At 43.2% G+C, this 21,903-nt stretch overlaps 1 long non-coding RNA gene across 1 annotated transcript in view; it reads left to right on the top strand.

Moving 5' to 3' along the window:
- Positions 1-21,903, top strand: part of LOC138789233 (uncharacterized) — a 71,279-nt gene that overhangs the window by 23,221 nt on the left and 26,155 nt on the right. Inside the window, exon 3 of the long non-coding RNA XR_011362711.1 lies at positions 7,074-7,125. This is a non-coding gene — a long non-coding RNA (uncharacterized lncRNA). The remainder of the gene's footprint in view (positions 1-7,073; positions 7,126-21,903) is intronic.

Genomic DNA, 21,903 nt, shown 5'->3' with positions numbered 1-21,903 from the left:
ACGGGGGCAGCGTATCGGCCACGGGAATCAGACACACATGAATTATGCATGCGGCAGGCTGGCACTGCGGAGGGTTCACTTGCAGAGCTGCAGTTCTCTCTATGTAAAGATGGCCGGACCAGACACTATTCCATAGCCGAGAATGAGTGACGGGCCCAGGGCTCGAGCCGCACAGAGTAGAAGTTCTTGTAGGTTGGAAAAAGTCCATGAAATATACAGTAGATGATAGTGAGGAAGGAGACCCGAGGGGTTCTTGTGTGTATGCATGTTGTATTATGGATGGCGTGCGCTGTGTACATCACATGGAAGATGTCTGAGGGGATAAGACACGGAAAACACTTATGGAGTGAGAGACGAGGCGGATTGTTAATGGCGACTAACACAGAAAATATATATAGGTATTAATATACTACTAAAAATACTAACACAACAAACACACCTGACAGAAGAGATTACACAAATGGGGTGTGGGAATATAGTCTTATAAGCAATAACATCTAACATAACAATCTATCTATCTATCTATCTCCTATCTATCTATCTATCTATCATCTATCTATCTCCTATCTATCTATCTATCTATCTATCATCTATCTATCTATCATCTATCTATCATCTATCTATCTCCTATCTATCTATCTATCTATCTATCTATCTCCTATCTATCTATCTATCTATCTATCTATCTATCTATCTATCATCTATCTATCTCCTATCTATCTATCTATCTATCTATCTCCTATCTATCTATCTATCTATCTATCTATCTATCTATCTCCTATCTATCTATCTATCTATCTATCTATCTATCTATCTATCTCCTATCTATCTATCTATCTATCTATCCAGGGCCGATTCAAAGGTTTGCCTCAGGCGGCCGCCCCGAGTGATAGCCGGCATCCCCCCGCCGCCGCAGCAGCAGCAGCCATCTACCACCTGTCCCACACCGCAGCCGGTCCGCGATCTCTGCTGTCTCCACATCCCGTCAGGTCCCGCGATGTCACCCTGCAGCTGTCACGGACCTCCAGGCTGTGGTGAGTGAGTGAGTGGGGTGATCGGGTCGCGCGGGGCGGTCCCGCGCGACCCGATCACCCCAGCGCGTCCCCCACCGACCCCGGGCACTCACCACAGCCTGGAGGTCCGTGACAGCTGCAGGGTGACATCGCGGGACCTGACGGGATGTGGAGAGCGCGGGCGACGGGACAGGTGAGCGGCCGCTGTCATTTTTGTTAAGTGATACTTAACAAAAATGACAGCAGGGGGGACATAATGCCGCCCCCTGCCGGACCGCAAATTCTGCCGCCTGAGGCGGAAGGCTCATTCCGCCTCATGGCAGAAGCGGGCCTGTATCTATCTATCATCTATCTATCTCCTATCTATCTATCTATTTATCATCTATCTATCTCCTATCTATCTATCTATCTATCTATCTATCTATCTCCTATCTATCTCCTATCTATCTATCTTTCTATCTATCTATCTATCTATCTATCTATCATCTATCTATCTCCTATCTATCTATCTATCTATCTATCTATATCCTATCTATCATCTATCTATCTCCTATCTATCTATCTATCTATCTATCTATCTATCTATCTATCTATCTATCTACCTATCATCTATCTATCTATCTATCATCTATCTATCTCCTATCTATCTATCTATCTATCTATCTATCATCTATCTATCTCCTATCTATCTATCTATCTATCTATTTATCTATCTATCTATCTATCTATCTATCTATCTATCTATCTATCTATCTATCTCCTATCTATCTATCTATCTATCTATCTATCTATCTCCTATCTATCTCCTATCTATCTATCTATCTGTCTCCTATCTATGTATCTATCTATCTATCTATCTCTCTATCTATCTATCTCCTATCTATCTATCTATCTATCTATCTATCTATCTATCATCTATCTATCTATCTATCTATCTATCTATCTATCTGTCTATCTGTCTCCTACCATTCTAATATAAGAGACTTGCGTTTCTAGATAGACGATTCTCATGACTAAATATGCGCAAAATACATTTTCAGAACATAAAATGTGTATTTCATTAAGATTCCACCCTAAATTTGCTATTCATTTTTCTTTCATTGAGATAAAGTTGTTTGCGCTTTTTAAGGCCCCCTTAGAGCTGCCAATGGGCTCCAGATACCAAGCGATAACTTGGTGATCTGTGATCATTTGCTGAGCCTTCATAAGGATCGCACAAGCAATCGTGGGATCATTCGTACAGCCCTGTACAGTGTCGGACTGGCCCACCAGTGGGCCCCCACCTTTAGAACCTGCTCAAACACTGATTGACAAGTTGTTTCTCATTGGTTCTTCATTGGTGGGCCCCAGGACCATTTCCTCTGTTGGGCCCCAGATACACCAGTCCGACACTGGCCCTGTAAATTTATTATTGTCGGACGTCAAGAGAGAGTTGAGAACCACCATACACATTAGATAGCTGTCTGGTCCACTTGAATTCGGAAGGTTTGCCCAACACATACCTAATGTGTATGACCAGCTTAGGAGCCGTTCACAACATGTTCACAATATCAGACAGACCAAAAAAAAAAAAAAGGAAAAATAGCACCAGCAGTACATTGGGCTCTGACTTACGTTGCCAGGTTTATATGTCAGTGAGTCATTGAGTCATCTGGTCATCCGTGGTCCTCCGGGAGAAGCAGACTCCATCTTTACATTTTTTGCTCATTATGAGTCTTTCTATATAAGAATAATGAATCAATGGGATCCCACCAATCTATACCTTGAGTAGAGTGATAAAACATTTAGTTGTGTCACATGACACTTTCTATAGACCTGTGATAGCTGTCATCCAAACAGCTTTGGCCTTGATGAACACCAAATTGGTGTTCTCCACCTCAAAAAATCTTCTTTCTTTCACTTGTGTCAGAACACCATTAAAATTAGTGTGATCTATCGACAGCCCTTTTGTAGAAGACTGTGTCACTTGTGTTGGTAGCCAGAGAACCTTTCTTATATCATTTATGCTTATCTTTTGGTCAAGAGTAGAAAATATTCAGGGATAGTGGTTTGGACCTTACTGATGAATATTAAAGCGACTCCGTACCCACAATCTGACCCCCCCCCCCCCAAACCACTTGTACCTTCGGATAGCTGCTTTTATTCCAAGATCTGTCCTGGGGTCCGTTCGGCAGGGGATGCAGTTATTGTCATAAAAACAACTTTTAATCTGGCAGCGCTGTGTCTAACGGCCGGGGCTTTCATTTGTATATGCATTAGGCTGGCACACCCTCTCTGTCCTTCCTCCCCACCCTCCTCATCATTAGGAATGCTCCAGGCAGATTGCTTCCTATTCCCCACCTGTGTGTATAATGAACATGGGCTGGATCGTTAATACACCTGTGCAAAGCTCAAACAGCAGTAAATGTTCCTGGATCATTCCTAATGATGAGGAGGGTGGGGAGGAAGGACATAGAGGTGGTGCCAGCCTAATGCATATACAATTATAAGCCCCGGCCGTTAGACTTTGGATAGCTGCTTTTAATCCAAGATCTGTCCTGGGGTCCGTTCGGCAGGGGATGCTGTTATTGTCCTAAAAACAACTTTTAATCCTACAGCGCTGTCTGTAGGATTAAAAGTTGTTTTTAGGACAATAACTGCATCCCCTGCCGAACGGACCCCAGGACAGATCTTGGATTAAAAGCAGCTATCCAAAGGTACAAGTGGTTTGGGGGGGGTCAGATTGTGGGTACAGAGTCGCTTTAAGGCTTGCCACCATAGTGGAAGCCATGCCACCATGGAAGTCTTCCCACCAGAATCCTAGGCCTGGCATTTAACCACGTTTGGATGTTCTCTGATCAGGTGGGAAGAACCTTTTCGAGAAGGTTTCTTACTTTCTCAGATGCACTGATTTTCTTGGACCACCATTCTACATAGTGTTTAACTTAAACCACCATAATACCTTGTGGTGGAAGGCTCCGGCTATAAGGACACAGGCGCCGTTCATTACAAAGATCACGGGCAAGGTTTACCCGAGGACAACCTTAGTCTTATGCTTTGAGGTTATGTTCTGTGTATGATTAACAGAGTCCTGGGCACAGAGGCGATGACACCAGCTGATCTGGAGCTGCTGCCGTTCAACTGACAGGACCGTGAAGCTGAACATGTGGAGCTTTATAAGAGGATCTATGTATAAACAACAAAGAGAATTATTCTTATCTTAATTGCAGTGGAAGGTTTTTTTTTTTTTTTCCATGACTCCTTTCTGAGGACAGGCGATGGGGGAGGAACATATGCTCATTAGCATAATAATGCGGCAAGCAAATGTTTACATTTCACTATGTGTGTGAAATGTTCTCGAAGGCTGGGCGGACATGAAACGACCACATAAAGCCTGGCTGTGTTTATATGCATTTTACCAAAAATGTATTTGCTAAAAAAAAAAAAAAAACTTTCAATGACAACACTAAATAATTGTTGAGATTGATCAAGGATTACCCATCTGCTTTTGCCTAACTGATAATTTCGATGGTCAAATTGAACACATTGAATTTCACATAACCAATGGCTCTACGTGGGAAGATGTAGAAGTAGATAGGAAAATCTGTGTTTCCTGGGAAAAATACGCGCCTATAAAAATAAAAAACAAATTGGGACTATAGTAGTTCCAATGAAGACCCTAAATAACCATGGTGAAATTGGTGTGATCAATGATTATCCAGTTATCACCATACGAAATATTTCAGTGGTGGAAATGAACACATTGGGGGGGGGGGGGATTTTTTGCCCGTTTTTGGTCTTAGTTCTATTTACGAACCAGCATTCGATGGGCATATATTTTTTAACTCCAACTTTTTTTTAATATGTCTGTTTTGAGTATTTACTCAAAAATTTGCATAATCCGGGATTTGCGCCCGATTTATCATTTGCAACTTTTTGAAAAGTCGCAAAAACTGGTGCAGGCCTACATCTGGTCAGTACCAGGTGAATTTGTTTGTATTTTTTTCCACAAATTTTAGAATATATTGTTATATTAGTTCTATTCAGCTGGGCAGTCGAATACTCTGTAGAAAAGTCGCACGTTTTTGACTCAATAGTAAATGTCCCCCGATGAATTTTAACTCACTAACTAGGATATTGGTTCTCCTTGGGGAGATCCAGAAAAAGATTCAGGGTACCTTGTAAGTTTTCCTTCTCGGACACATTTCTGGCTGGGGCGGGGGACAATTGCTGCTACTTGGGATGCAATTGTCATATTGTTGGTACGATTAGTTCTTGTCATGCCCATTTGGTTTTCGGTGACTACCACCCAGTTTTTCAGACGTGGACATGGTACTTTATTTAGGGGTACTTTGTATCATATACTAAGTTAAAGCAATTGGGGCAATTGATTCCTATAAACGCTCCCTAACTTGATGGGAATACATGCCACCAAAAACCATTACGCTGCTAAGGGGAAGGAAGGGGATCCAGACCTACTTGGTCCCTTCCGAAAAGCTTCTGGCTGGTGACAATCAAAGGTGTGGAGGGGAAAACTACTGTTCTTAGGGTAGCAAAACCCTACCATCACATTTTGATCCTTGCCATGGGGGTCCTCTGTTGTTCTATGTCCGTCACTGGCTAACCCCTATGGTCTTATTGGGGAAGTGAGTCAACAACGTACTTCTCATCCATCTTGGTTCTCAGGGTCCTATAACACGGAGCGATAATTGACCGAATTGGTCCGATTCGGCCGATTATCGCTTTGTGTAATAGAGACAACGATCAGCCTATGAAACGATCATCGGCTGATCCTTGGTTTAGGGTTTGACCTAAAATCGTTGGGCGCCAACCGCACATCACTACGTGTAATAGCACTGCACAGACAATGGCTGATGATTGCCCAAACACCTGTTACCTTACCTCTCCCACTCCTGGTCTTCTCTCCCATGCTCAGGAGAAGGGAATACTGGAAGCGGGGAGATGTAAGGTATCAGGTGTTTGGGCAAGGGCTGCATGGACGTCACTAACGATGTCCATGAAGCCCTTACTGCTGATTATCAGGCCGTCTAATAGGCCCGGTAAACGAGCACCGGTCTAGCAGATCGGCGATCGTTTACTAAAATGATCGGCCCGTAGTCAGCCCGTGTAATAGGACACTTACACCTTTAGGCTATGTTCACACTATGGCCGTTATTTTGAGGCCAAAACGTAGGGGCTAGTCGTGAAACTACGGCCGTTTTTTTATTTTGATTCCTAGCATGTTTATAAACGGGATGAAACAGGTCATTTACTTTAAATACTGCGCGAGAAACCACTTAGAAAATTTTTTACATCAAAATCAAGTTTAATTCGGCAGATATAAGTTTTACGTTCGCGGCCGCATTGAAATCCACGGCCGTTGTTACAGTATTACCGGCCGGAAATAATTGACATGTTCATTTTTCACGGGGCCGTATAAACAACGGCCGTAATCTGATACGTAGTGTGAATTCAACTGCCATAGTTACATTGCATTACAGTCCTTAAAGGGAACCTCAAAACACCGGGCGTAGTTTTGCGGCGCGGACAACAGCCATTATTTTACGTAGTGTGAACATAGCCTTAGCCCCCATTTGGCACATGGGTGGGTGCAGTTCTACCCATTAACCCTACTTTGATCTTATATCTACAGGTTGCATTTTCTGCTGAGGGGTTCGCATTAAAACTTCTGTATCTGAGACCAACCAAACCGATCACTTTGCATGTTTCGATATTGGTAGCAAAAGAAGCTGCCTATAGCCTACACGTATAGATTTCAACCCACAAGTAGTGTTGAGCGGAGAGGCCAAATTGTTCGGAATCACGAATGCTCGGCGTTCTAAGACTTCTAAGACTTCAAATGCTGAGCGTTCAGGTTCCAAAGAACATTACCGAACCCGAACATGTTGGCCTCTCCGCTCAACACTACCCATAAGCTCAGAAACCTATGAGCACACCTGGGGACATAGCCGGCATACAGACAGGTGCTTGGGTTACACCGCCGACGAAAACTATGCATCGCCTTTGTGTTTCTAATCTTTCCGTGCTCTAAATATAATCTTGTTTGTCTTCTTTCTGCAGATTCCATGGGTGAAGAGCTGTCAGACACACGAGGCCGCGGCAGAACGTGCAGGTATTTACAGAACATTTGTGTCATTGGACATAACATTATAGACGTGTGAGTGACAGACATGGCCATCTGAGCCGCCGAGCCTTACAAAGGGCACTTGTTCTCTGTGTGTGAGTGTGGAGTGAAGTAGGTGGCTGAGCACATAATGGCATGTGTGCAATAGGTGACCTAAGCCGGGGGACGTGTATTAGAGTTCTGCACTGTACTACATAGGTATTAACCATATTCTAGACCCCAGCCCGTGGCCCTCCAGCTATTGCTTCAAGCTCAAGTTGAAGACCAACACTCTTTCCAGAGTGCCCTAGATCGTAGACTTTCTTGCTCTCCTCGAGATTGACCAGATCACTGCAATTCCATACTGGAAAAAAGTTTTTTTTTTTTATTTTTTATTTTTTATTTTTTTTTTACAATTTCTGGATTATCGGATGCCAAATTAAAGGAATTTCGCACTCTTAGCATATGGAGACCATTCTTCCCAGACTTTGTCTAAAAATATGATTATGTCCGGCCTATAGAATTTTCACCTCTTAACCAAAGCCTTATATTATAATGATTATATAGGGTGCTGCTGAGAGATCCTTCTAATGGAGACTTTTCCTATTAGGACTTGAAAGATGCAAATAGAAACCATGTGATAATCAAAGAGAGGCATATGCTTCAAATATCGGAGAATCTGGTACCGCTTTCTCCATTATAGAGATAGATTTTTATATGTCCACCAATTTCCTTATTGCTTTAATGTGTCTAAAATGAAAAATAAAGAAACTTTTTATATCGGGTTAATTGTAAACGACCTACCGTTTTGTGTATACAGCTCCTATGCAGACCTAGGTGTCTTCGTGGGAACACACCACAAATATCTCCTGATTCTGGTCCCTAATTTTTTTTTTGCTAATGTTCTTTCAGAAGATAAAAAAACAAACATCTTTAGGATCTGACTACACAATGTGGTTTTTTTTGTAGTCTGTAACCATGGAAACTATTGTTATTATATAGTTCTTCTAAATATACCTGCAGTAAAGCACTGGAGCTTTCTAACACATTGTAGGTTAATATAGTATGCTATTAGCATATTACATTGAATCACATGCTTCATAATCATTGTGGGAGATTCCCAAAGGCCCCAGTTTTGACAGGTTTAGAGGCTCTGCTGCCAGTATTCATCAGGGTATTCCGACGTATACTATAGTACAGCCATGGACAGTCATAGTCCAATTGTATTCTCTTTGACTACATGTGGTCTGTTTCCTGAAGGACTCAAAGTACATTCGGTATCCCAAAGTCTACGGAGTAGATATTCCCAAGTATACTAGAGACATAATGTGAATAGGGCCTAAAAGAAACAGCAACCAATCACAGCTCAGCTTTCTTGTCTAACAGTGCTCAAGGGAAATGAAAGCTGTGCTGTGATTGGTTGCTATGGGCAACAAAGATGCTTTTAAAAAGTATTGTTCGTCAATCTCAATTGTTTCTATGGTGCCAAAATAATAAGATCAACTCGAAAGCCATAGGCTAAGATCTCACCATATATTAATGCTGATACTTACTCAATTTTGACATACTACTACAGTCCTTTTTTTTTTTCAAATCTAGACAATCCCTTTAAGTTAAACAAATGAGGTTACTGCCCCTTTAAGTAGGATGATTTCAGTAGATAGAGCTGTGGGGGTTCGTGTAGGCGGCATAGATGCATTTCTGTTTGAGGTTTTCCAATTTACATGACGTTTGTTGTAGTCTTTTTTTATGTTTTTGATGCTTTTGTGATGAATTTTTCATGAGTTGTCTTGTCCCTGATTTTACATATCTAATGCAGTCGACGACTGTTCTATGCCTCGGTTTATTGAAATAGAGTAGAATGGATTTTCAGTTCGCCGACGCCATGTTTTAAGATGCGCCACTGTCCAAGGAACCATTGGGAATATTTATTTTGTGCATGAGGCCCATGGGACCAGTGCTGAAAAACAGATTTTTTTTTTTTGTGATAAATTATATGACTCTCGGTGTTAAAGGGATTTTGACATCTGAAATGTTTATGCTATTTACATTTTATATAGTATGTATATGTCTGATCACTGGAGGTCTAACCATTGGGACCCTGCTAGCCAGGACACTGTTTACAGCATTTCCTGTGCAATTTTTTTTTTTTCGTTGTTTTTAAGTAAATAAACATGTTGCTTCTTTATGCCTGACCAAGGTAGATAAGCTGTAAGATGATCCTCTCCTCTTCTCACAGTATATGTCTCACACAGACCAAGGTAGATAAGCTGTAAAACGATCCTCTCCTCCTCTCACAGTATATGTCTCACACAGACCAAGGTAGATAGGCTGTAAGATGGTCCTCTCCTCCTCTCACAGTATATGTCTCACACAGACCAAGGTTTATAGGCTGTAAGATGATCCTCTCCTCTTCTCACAGCATGTGTCTCACACAGACCAAGGTAGATAGGCTGTAAGATGATCCTTTTCTCCTCTCACAGCATGGGTGTCACACAGACCAAGGTAGATAGGCTGTAAGATGATCCTCTCCTCTTCTCACAGCATGTGTGTCACACAGACCAAGGTAGATAGGCTGTAAGATGATCCTCTCCTCTTCTCACAGCATGTGTCTCACACAGACCAAGGTAAATAGGCTGTAAGATGATCCTCTTCTCCTCTCACAGCATGTATGTCACACAGACCAAGGTAGATAGGCTGTAAGATGATCCTCTTCTCCTCTCACAGCATGTGTGTCACACAGACCAAGGTAGATAGGCTGCAATATGATCCTCTCCTTTTCTCACAGCATGTGTCTCACACAGACCAAGGTAGATAAGCTGTAAAACAATCCTCTCCTCCTCTCACAGTATATATCTTACACAGACCAAGGTAGATAGGCTGTAAGATGATCCTCTCCTCCTCTCACAGCATGTGTGTCACACAGACCAAGGTAGAAAGGCTGTAAGATGACCCTCTCTTTCTCCCACAGCATGTGTCTCACACAGACCGAGGTAGATAGACTGTAAGATGATCCTCTCCTACTCTCACAGCATGTGTCTCACACAGACCAAGGTAGATAGGCTGTAAGATGACCCTCTCTTTCTCTCACAGCATGTGTCTCACACAGACCAAGGTAGATAGGCTGTAAGATGACCCTCTCTTTCTCCCACAGCATGTGTCTCACACAGACCAAGGTAGATAGGCTGTAAGATGACCCTCTCTTTCTCCCACAGCATGTGTCTCACACAGACCAAGGTAGATAGACTGTAAGATGATCCTCTCCTACTCTCACAGCATGTGTCTCACACAGACCAAGGTAGATAGGCTGTAAGATGACCCTCTCTTTCTCTCACAGCATGTGTCTCACACAGACCAAGGTAGACAGGCTGTAAGATGGTCCTCTCCTCTCACAGCATGTGTCTCACACAGACCAAGGTAGATAGGCTGTAAGATGGTCCTCTCCTCCTCTCACAGAATGTGTCTCACACAGACCAAGGTAGATAGGCTGTAAGATGGTCCTCTCCTCCTCTCACAGAATGTGTCTAACACAGACCAAGGTAGATAGACTGTAAGATGATCCTCTCCTCCTCTCACAGCATGTGTCTCACACAGACCAAGGTAGATAGGCTGTAAGATGGTCCTCTCCTCCTCTCACAGCATGTGTGCCACACAGACCAAGGTAGATAGGCTGTAAGATGATCTTCTCCTCCTCTCACAGCATGTGTCTCACACAGACCAAGGTAGATAGGCTGTAAGATGTGTTTCATACAGGCAGAGAGACTGTAGTATGACCCCCCTCTCCCCTCTCACAGCATATCTGATAATGATGGAGGTTGAGAGATTGTTTCATGATCTCATTGCACTCACAGCACAGATGGGAGCAGGGAGACTGTCATGTGACCTCCCTGCACTCACAGCATATGTCTCACATAGGCAGAAGCAGTGAGACCATAACACAACTCCCTCCTCCCATTTCACAACATATTTCACAAACTGATGGAGCAGAGAAACTGTAACAGGACCCCTATCCCTCTCACAGCATGTGTGTCACATAGACTGAGGCAGAGAGACTGTACCAGATCCCTTCCCCCTCTCACAGCATGTATGTCACACAGACCAAGGCAGAGAGACTGTACCAGATCCCTTCCCCCTCTCACAGCATGTATGTCACACAGACCAAGGCAGAGAGACTGTACCAGATCCCTTCCCCCTCTCACAGCATGTGTGTCACACAGAAAGGCACACCTGCAGCTGCATCCCCCTGTTCCCTGCATTGTACCTGCTGGCTTACTCTAGTCAGATTATTTGGTTACTGAGAAGTTTTCTGGACATCCTTTCATATATCCTGCAGGCAAGAAAGAGAATATATTACATATATAATATGACTACATTTTGCCCAAAAAGTGTTATAAAAGATATTTAAAAAAAAGTATAATAATTAATAGGACTATGATATATATTAAAGGAGAACTCCGGGCTGGGGTGATTTTTGGCATAGTGCTGGGGAGGGGGAGGATGAAAGAAGTATGCTCTCACCTCCCCCGCTCCAGCGTTGATGCTGTTATCCCGCAGCTCCGCTCCCCCGGTCCTGGCTGCGTCCTGGTAAGAAAGTGGGCCTGGGATGGTCCCCTCTCTTACCAAGACGTGTCCAGGACCGGGGGGGGGATACCTGCATCAATGCCTATCAGCCAAAAATCAGCCCGGAGTTCTCCTTTAAACGTTTTTTTTTTTTTTAATATATATTTATATATATTTTTATGTGCATATATATGTGTGATATAAGTTCTACTTTTATGTTTTTTTTATGCTTTTTATGCCTCTATTCTGCGTGCCCCATCACCTAGAGGGCAGTGGCACAGCCCAGGCAGCACCATGCAAATGCAGCGAGTGGAAAATGCTAACATCTCCGCCGCGTTTCGCCTCTTTTTCAAGGAGGAGCGCTCCAGAACGCTTCACAAATAAATACTTACTGTGAGTAGCTGTTTATTCAGTTTTAATCCCATTTCCACCTCCATCATTTCTGAACAGAAAAGACGGAGGGAATACATTAAAGATGAAACGTCGGGCGAGGAGCGACCCTGTTCCGAGTTCCTCCTTCCTCTTGGCGGTTTGCTGCTTTTTTTTACACAAGGCTAAGGCTGCATATTTTGTACACTCTTGGGACTGACACACAGCCCACCTATTATGTCTTATTAAAAGGCCTGACAGCCTGCAAATCTATGATGAAAGCAGAGTCTACAGACTACGGCTCAATCTCTCGGCCTAGTTTTCCTTAAGGGTCGGATCGTTCTACCTTATCTGGATGGGAATATAACCTATATAATAGACTCATAACCTTACATGAAGAAGGAAACATTGCATGAACTTCAAAGACTTTCTCCACCCAAAGGCAACATAGATTATTGCTATTTTTCCCCCCCCAAAAAAAAAAAAAAAAAAAATGAAAGGGGCTGTCCTAGGACAACCTTTTTCCATGTTATAAATGACTTTTTAAAGGACCAACCCCAGTTTCCTCTAAGAGCTGACAAACAGCAGCCTTTGCTCTGGTGTAATATCACAATTACCCTATAGTGGGCGCTGTATGGAAATTGATCGACTGATAACTTCTCTCCAAATTATCTCCCTTTTAATATTGAGGAGACCTGCCCTTTAATTGTATGGACTCTGTTGTATCAACAAACTTTGCATAAGTTCAGCTTCACGTGGGTGAATTACGGCCCCTTATATGCGTGATTATTACATCCAACCCGACCGTATTTCCGATAACTCCATACCTGTTGGGCCTTGTGGCAAAAATACAGATGCGTATATGAGGCGGCAATACACCTCGTGCGCCCATTTCGTCATTCAATTTAGAAAATCGGCTTGAAAACTGTCTCTAGATGGATCAGTTCACTGAAGTATCAGGTTAAGTGCTGCCATATGAGTCTATCGAAAGGAACCTGGAAGGAGAAGGGAGCCACAGAGTGAGACAGAGGCAGAGAGACACATACAGAGGCTGATGAAAGCTCCCGTGATATCTCAACCCAGTGTTGGATTCACAGTTTACACTGGTTAGTACTTATCTATAATGTCCTCCATGCTGCTGCTGCTTCTTAGCATATGCTATAAAGAACTTATCCTAAAGACGTTTCCCTATTTACTATTCCTAGAGCTATAGTATGGATTCATAAAAAAACACTTTTTTTGCAGCAGATCCCTTTGACCTGCTGAATCCACTGTGACCTGTTACCTTTGCCAAAATTTAAAGATTTTTACTTAGCAAAACACATTGATAGCTTGTCCACAAGGTCATTGATCACTGATCGGCGCTGATCAGTGACTGATGACCTATCCTGTGTCCAGAAAACCCCTTTAAGTCTAGGTCTACACAGGCAGCAATAGCGACTTCCACGGACTTGAGTCATATATGATATTTGTCCAGCAGAGTATTTAGGGTAGGAGAATTTCATCGGGTAGGGACCCTTTTACACGAGCTGAATATCGGCAACGAGGATTGCTAAAAAAGCTAATTTAGCCGATAATCAACCCGTGTAAAAGTGTCAACGATCAGCCCAGGCGTGGGAAAACGTACACTCGTCAGCTGATCGCATCTTTTGTGCGGCCCTATAAATTTGTGTTTATATCAATGTATTTACATGGTCACACAAACAATAAAGGGATCATTTGTTCGGCCCGACCATTAGTTGTCCCATGTAAAGGCAATACAAGCAATGCACCGATCTTCCTGATCGCAGATTAGCTCACGTAAAAGGACCCTAACCCTGGGGTGAACTGCTTTTGGCCTTGTGAAATCCTCAAGGGCATGTTATTCCTATTATTTTATTTGGTTGATTATTGGCCTATTTACTAGGGATGAGCGCAACTTGAGCATGCTCGAGTCCGATTGTTTCGCGTTTGATTACCAATGGCTAAAGAAGTTTCTTGACAAAAAGTTTTATTAATTTTCAGTTTTTCAACAATAGGCTGAACAATATGGCCAACATGATAAGTTCTATAGTCAGAAGCATCTGCAAAAAAAAACAAAAAAACAGCTAATACTTAGAAAGTAAAGAAACAACCACATATTGTGAGTAGCCACTGGTGGCTGAAGAAGTTGGATTCAGCCCCAGGGAGTCCGGAAAAACATGGATACAGCCATACAGAAAGTGGAGTGTATAGTACTGGATTGGGCCTAGCGCAGTTGCATAACTACCACCATAGCAGCCATAGCGGTTGCTATGGAGCCCTCCACATCAGGGGGCCCATCCCTGCAATCTACTGGGGAAGAATACCAGGGGAGATGCCTAACATATGCTATCTACTGGGTGGAGGACTAAAAAACGGGGGTATACCTACAGTGGGATGAGGGGGAGATGAGGGGCCCAACCCTTTCTTGGTACATCACCGGCCTAGTGTTAGGCTTCTATTAGACTAAGCAATTTTTAACGATTAACGACTAACGATAAACGATCGCAGACTAAATTGTTTATCGTTAACCTGAATCCGTTCCCCATATTACACAGAACGATGGTTGTTGGTTACGATCGTTACTACTATCGTTACTACGATTGTTTACTCCATCTGATCTCAGCAAAAGAAGTAACAATGTGCAATTACACTGAACGTTTAATGAACAAATGTGGAATTAGGGCCCGTTCACACTACGAAATCAGCGCAGAGATTCCACTCTGAACCCTAGCCCGCGGACTCCACAACAAATCCCACCTGCTATCTCTTTCAATGGGAGGTCTCGCTCATGTCAATGTCAATTCTTTGAGTGGAAAGGTGCGGAGAACCGAGGCGTGAGAGGCTTACCATTGAAAGAAATAGCAGGCAGGATTTGGCACGGAGTCCGCGGGCAGGGGTCTCGGTGCTGATTCCGTAGTGTGAACGGGCCCTTACAGCGAATGAATGTGGAATTACACCGAACGATTACCAATGATTTTAGGGTCAGATCTAAATCAACGATCAATGACACAAAAATGATTTTTCGATCGTTGCTTGCAATTACACTAATCCTTCAATGTAATCAGATGGAATCAGATGGCGTAAATGATCGTAGTGACGATCGTTTTAACGATCGTAACTAAGGACTGTCGTTCTGTGTAATACGGGGAACAATTTTAGGTTAACTATAAACAATCTTGTTTGCGATTGTTAATCGTTAAAAATCGCTTCGTCTAATAGGACCCATAATCGTCCTGTGTAATCGGGTCCTAATGGTGCTTTTACACTGAGTGATTATTGTTTGAATTTTGGCGATAACGATCACATTTGAGCGATAATCGGCTCGTGTGAACACAAAGAACGATCAAGCGACGAGCGAGAAATCGTTCATCTTGGTCTTTCAACATGTTCTCAAATCGTCGTTGGTCGTTCGCTGAACATTTGCAGATTGTTTCGTGTAAAGTCTTTGACAGATTCACCCTAATGTGTGAGATGGGCTTGAAATGATGGCAATAACAATTTTTTCAAACGATTTATCTCTTTGTCTAACCGCTGATCGTTATTAAAAAAAAAATCGTTGCCTCAAAATCGTTAAACGATCAATTGGGCAAATTATCGCTCCATGTAAACGCACCATAAGGCTCGCCTCTTTCCTCTGGTGGCCCCCCTATGACTTAAGGGAGAAGTCCGACGAAAATTTTTATTAAAGTATTGTATTGTCCCTCAAAAGTTATGCAAATCGCCAATATAGACTTATTACGGGAAATGCTTATAAAGTGCTTTTTTCCCTGCACTTACTACTGCATCAAGGCTTCACTTCCTGGATAACATGGTGATGTCACTTCCTGGATAACATGGCGATGTCACTTCCTGGATAACATGGTGATGTCACTTCCTGGATAACATGGCGATGTCACTTCCTGGATAACATGGTGATGTCACTTCCTGGATAACATGGTGATGTCACTTCCTGGATAACATGGTGATGTCATGCTCCGACTCCCAGAGCTGTGCGGGCTTTGGCTGCTGTAGAGGATGATGGCAGGGGGACACTGAGGGACACAGGGCACTGGAGGGACACTGAGCATCCCTCTGCCATCATCCTCTCCAGCAGCCACAGCCCGCACAGCTCTGGGAGTCGGGTCGTGACATCACCATGTTATCGAGGAAGTGACATCACCATGTTATCCAGGAAGTGAAGCCTTGATGCAGTAGTAAGTGCAGGGAAAAAAGCCCTTTATAAGCATTTCCTGTAATAAGTTTATTTTGGTGATTTGTGTAACTTTTGGGGGGCAATACAATACTTTCATAAAAAAATTTTGCCGGACTTCTTTAATTGAAATTAGGTAGAGATGGCATCATTGGTTAGTGATGGCTGGCACACATCCTTGGCAAACCTCTCAATTTCTTCTATTGTATGAACCCCCCTCATTTATATACTGCCATTCCGGTAGCTAAACCAATACCCAACTTTATCACCGGTGCCCTCATGAGGTACGAAGCTATAAGTGACTCATTTCTCGGTAAAACTACTTTCGTATTTATACTGGCTCGGCTCACGACATGGCCCGCTCCCACCGAGTTTCAGGCCTTGGATTTGCATTAATTTATTTACTTTCCCAAACCATTGTAAATCCCTGTAATAAATTATTATTGTCCTTGTTGGAAGTGACTGAACTTAACTACCAGCTTCTTACCTGAAATACGGTACACGTGTATTTTGTGATTCCAGATGGGGGTGTATATATATGTGTCTATTTATATAGGGCCTTTCCGCCAGCAGGGGTAGGAAAGCAGAGTGTTAAAGGCACCATAAAACACTCCTTTCAGCATGGTATAAGGTTTTGTTTTAACAGTCATTTTGTACCGGATGTGCATTAATACAACGGCAGGAGAACCAAAGAAGTGTTACGGCTTAAGAAAAAGTTTTAAATCAATTTCCAATTTCCGACGCTCTTGTGCCAAACATTTACTCTTGTCATAAAAATTTACCCTGGGTAGTAATCCCACCCCCCAAGGACCCGATCTCTCGGATTAATCAACCTTTTCCTGTTCCTTTAAAGTCTTTTTTTTCCCCTCTCCTCGTTGTCGCTACAAAGACGTAGGATGAAATAAACAGATGGTTCGGAATGTTTTTTGGTTCTCGGTAGCATGTCAGGGAGGTGGCGTATACCTTAAACAACCTGGATGTAAGTCAGTTGATGTGCCCCATCTTGTGCAGGCAGAGATGGTTCTAGAACAGGGGTAGGGAACCTTGTCTCTCCAGCTTTTGCAAAACTACAACTCCCGTCATGCCTGGACAGCCAAAGCTGTCCAGGCATATTTAAATATTTAAATGGAGAATTCAACCAAGTGAGGAACAATTGGCACTACAGATATGAACGAGGACTAAGACAACAGGTCCCGCAATGAATGCTGCATTATGGGGTGCTCACTGATAACGTAATCCCATCCGGTGCAATAAAAAGATAAAGTAGTGGCACTCACCAGTATTATTCGTAGTGCAGATGTCTTTATTTCAGTAACGCATGGAACTGTACAGGGCGGAGGGGTCTGTTGAAGCGCAGAAGCGCCAAACAAGCTTGTAACCTGCATCTACCTGGCGTCCGCCCTGTACAGTTCCATGCGTTACTGAAATAAAGACATCTGCACTACGAATAATACTGGTGAGTGCCACTACTTTATCTTTTTATTGAATATTTAAATATTTAAGGTGGGTATGTTTGGGTGTAATGATTGCAAGCCCCTAAACAGTAATAAGCATCCTCCTCTGTGCCTCTAATAGTTAATAGGGTCTCTTTTTTATGTGTCCTTTGAGAGAGAGAATGACAGGGCAGGGAACCTATAGGCTCCCTGTTCTTTCATAAGATTCAACTTTATGTGTGGACATAGTCCCAAAGGGCTCTGTGGAATTAGGGCGACGTGCTCTGGATTCCTAAGGAGACCCTTATTGGTATAGTGCGTAGGTTGATTTTAAAGGGGTATTCCACTCAAATATAACTTTTGAGATGTTGCTGCCCATTGTGAGACTAACAATTCATTCCATACGTGTTACTATCTATTCAGTCTCCTTCACCCAGTTCTGACCTACTGCTTTTAGCTGAAGACACAAAAATCTGTGTGTAATCCTTTCTCTCTGTCTCCCCTTACTCCCCCCTCCCTTCTGAGACAGCTGATGTAAACATTGAACATCTGCAACATTGTAGCTTCTTTGTAATGCCAGGAGGGTTAATCACAGTGAGTTCATCAGCAACTTGACCTCAGAATAACCCTCCCAGCATTACAATGTAGCTGCCAGGGACTTGTTTACATCAGCCGTCTCAGAAGGGAGGGGGAAGGAGGGAGAGACAGAGAAAAAGGCTCACACACAGATTTTTGTGTCTTTAGCAGAAAGCAGCAGCTCAGAACTGGAGGAAGACTGAATAGACAATAACAAGTATAGAATGAAATGTCAGTCTCACCAGATTTGATGGCCCAGATTTGATTCAAAGCAAATCTGCAACTCAAATTTGCTGCAGATCTGCTGCGGATTCTGTATGTGTGAACGCACCCTTAAAGCTTCAACAAACACCTCTCAACAAAAAGGCCAAACCCTTAAACAGCCCAAATGAAAAAATTCTGGCAGTTCACAGGCACCACTAGGGGGAGCTCTGTAGCTAAATGTATACAACGTGTACAACAGCGACAGTATGCAGTGGCTGGTTTTACAGGCGCTATACTATACTATAACTATATACTATGAACAAAGAGTCTTACAATATATCATTACAATATAGTAAGATGTAAAAAACACTATTTTATTTCTTAATCCCTCGCAGTAGTACTACACATAAGCCACCATAACTAGGGTATAAGTTCCTTGAGGGTTATCCATGCTGCAAACATACAAAGGAGACCATTCAACGTCACGTCCCATAGGTAATTCTGTGTTCCAGATATTTGATATTTTTGACCAATTTCATTTATTTTTTTATTTTTATTTTTATTTGAGGGGGGGGGGGGCAGAAAAAATAAAATGTTTCCATTATAAAAAAAAGCCATATGACGCGTTTTGCGGACTCAAAAGCCGAGTATTTAAAGAGGATTGGATTGATTTAAGATTATCTCGGCCCCCGGTGTACATTTGTATTTTTAATGGGTGTAAACAATGTGTTTGCAAAGTGCTTGCAATTCTAATTAGTGGGGGGAGGTTCGGCATTATGTGAGACATTCATCGCACCTTATGGGAAACAAGAGGCTTTGTTAGCGATGGCTGAGAAATTATAAAAGGCTTCCCATGCTTCACGCCAGCACACAGCTCAATTTAGATTTGGGGGGTTTAACCCCTTTGCTGCCTGTGATTGCCTCCTCTTTAGCAAATGAATTGAAATATAGGGTAATATACTTTGCAGCTGCCCGTCTTGCTATGGGAAGCCATTTAACTTTCTTTGTCAATTTTTTCTCATTATTACGATTTGGCGGCGCCAGCTTTCTTAAAGTGCACCTGTCACCTATACACAGTGGAAGTCTTTTTAAATTACAGCAGATTCAGATGCAAAACTTGCGGCGAGCCACGACGGCCGCGGTGAGAAACGACTGCAGCTTTTATACACCCTGGGAAAGTGAGGCTGGGGGGGGCACTGGGCGGGGGGGGGGACCTAAGATGACCGATTGTAGCCATAATCACCGGGTGGAATGATCTGTCCTCGGGAAAATGAATGCCTCTCCATCTCTCTCTCTCTGGCTTGTAGTGTTTAAGCTGCCGCCTCATTATATTCGACCTACTTGGGAATTATGAGGACATGGAACCATGGTCAATAGTAATAGAAAGGCCATGGGATCGTTGTTATATTGTCCTCCGAATAGTCACCCACCAATGTAGTAAAAAAATTTTTTGATCGACCAGCCTTATATTTCTATAGAATTTAGAAGGGAAGAGATATAGCCCCCCCCCCCCTTCCCCTACCTCCATGATCACTTGGGATTAAGGGATTAGATCCAGACAAAAAGTGGACACTCATGGGTATGGACCCATTGTCAATGATTAAGGGACCATGCTAGAGATGAGCGCAACTTGAGCATACTCAAGTCGGACTGCTCAGCATTTGAATACCGGTGGCTGAAAGAGTTGGAGGCAGCTATAGGGCGTCCTGGAAAACCCTAGAGAGTCTGGACTCCCTAGGACTGCATCCAACTTCTTCAGCCTCCGGTATTCCAATGCCAAGCAATCCAACATGAGCATGCTCAAGTTGGATCGTTCATCGTTTAATTACCAGTGGCTGAAGAAGTTGGATACAACCATAGAGAGTCCAGGAGAAGCCTTGGGATTCCGAACTTCCACTGCATCCAACTTCTTCAGCCACCGGTATTCCACTGCCAAGCAATCCAACTTAAGCATGCTCAAGTCGGATCGTTCATCGTTTGATTACCGGTGACTGAAGAAGTTGGATACAGCCATAAGGAGTCCTGGAAAACCCTAGGAAGTCTAGACTCCCTAGAACTGTATCCAACTTTGACTTGAGTATGCTCGAGTTTTAGTCTACAAAGTCTAGTTGTTCCACCGATTTTGGCGGGATTGGTAGAGTAGGTGTACGTGGATGTGCCAACTATCCCGTGACAGGTTGAAGGAAGGATTTCATTTTTCATTAGTTTTGCTCCCAGGGTTGATGTTGACAGGTTCCTCTCTTCACATTGAGAAGACAACCAAACAGAGCATACATGTGTATAGGCGGTACCGGGGGAATAGCTGTCAGATTAACAAGATATTGAAGGTGTATGGCCACCTTGAACGGGTACTCTGATGTAATTTAACATGTCTGGTGTGTGTGTGTGTGGGGGGGTTCCGACCACTTGGCCCAACTACTACCCACGATCTACGGACTCCATTGCTTTGAATATTTGAATACAACATGTGAGCTGCTCCTCCAATTTCATGGCGGCTGCCGAAGCCAAGCAGTGTACTCTGATATCTCCATAGAGCGTTGGCGTTGGGCTCTGTTCTAGAGATTGCAGGAGATCCCAATGGTCAATGCCCACACACTTGGATAGGTAAATTGACTAACTTAATTTAAATATCAGAGTACCCCTTTAAGAATCCGGCATGCTGGTAATACCACAACTCCAGCTCTAAAGCCGAGCATATATGTTAAAGGGGTTGTCATTGACTTTCCGAATATACTACCATTAATACCAGTGGTCGTCTATATAATGCACTGATGCCCTCCAGAATGATACAGCAGCTCTCTGGCCTCTGTACCTTTTCCCCATTACCTCCATCGGACATATGGGTGGAATGAGGGGTAGTAGCTGTGAGATAATACGGCTATTGAAAGTCTATGGCAGCTTTCTGAAGGAGGTCGGGTTGTGCGCTCCTTTGATCACACACATAGTATTCTCTGGGTGGTGCCACCTTTAAAATAGCCACAACATACATCGCGTATTCTCTGCATCTTAACCTCAACTCTCTTCTGCACTGAAAAACAAGATCAGCTCGGGATGTTCAATAACATTGTAGTGAGACTTCCTGACGAGGCAAGACAGGAAGTCAGAACGTCGCTCTCTGGCCAAAAACAAAGCGAAACAATGCGCGGACAATAGCTTCACCCTGCTCCGAAAAGTGCTTGTTATTGTAGCCAAATACCAATATGAGCCTAACCCATCGATCCCTGTCTTCACAATAACATGTCATGTCAGTGTCTTACATAGGGGAAAGGGGCCCTTAGCAAATATCACAATGGGCCCTTAATTATGGTGCCTGATTTTGCCACTCGGACTGGAGGTGTCCTCCTCCAGATCCCTTTCCTTGGCCCATGGGTAGTATTGAGAGGACCTGTCGAACTCTTCAGGTTCGGCAACATTCTCAGAAACTGAACACTCGGCTTTTGATTCCCTATGGCT

Source organism: Dendropsophus ebraccatus, chromosome 1 (genome assembly GCF_027789765.1).
Source record: "Dendropsophus ebraccatus isolate aDenEbr1 chromosome 1, aDenEbr1.pat, whole genome shotgun sequence".
Lineage (NCBI taxonomy): Eukaryota > Metazoa > Chordata > Amphibia > Anura > Hylidae > Dendropsophus > Dendropsophus ebraccatus.
The sequence above is the reverse complement of the archived record's forward strand: the minus strand, read 5'-3'. Positions and strand labels throughout refer to the sequence as shown.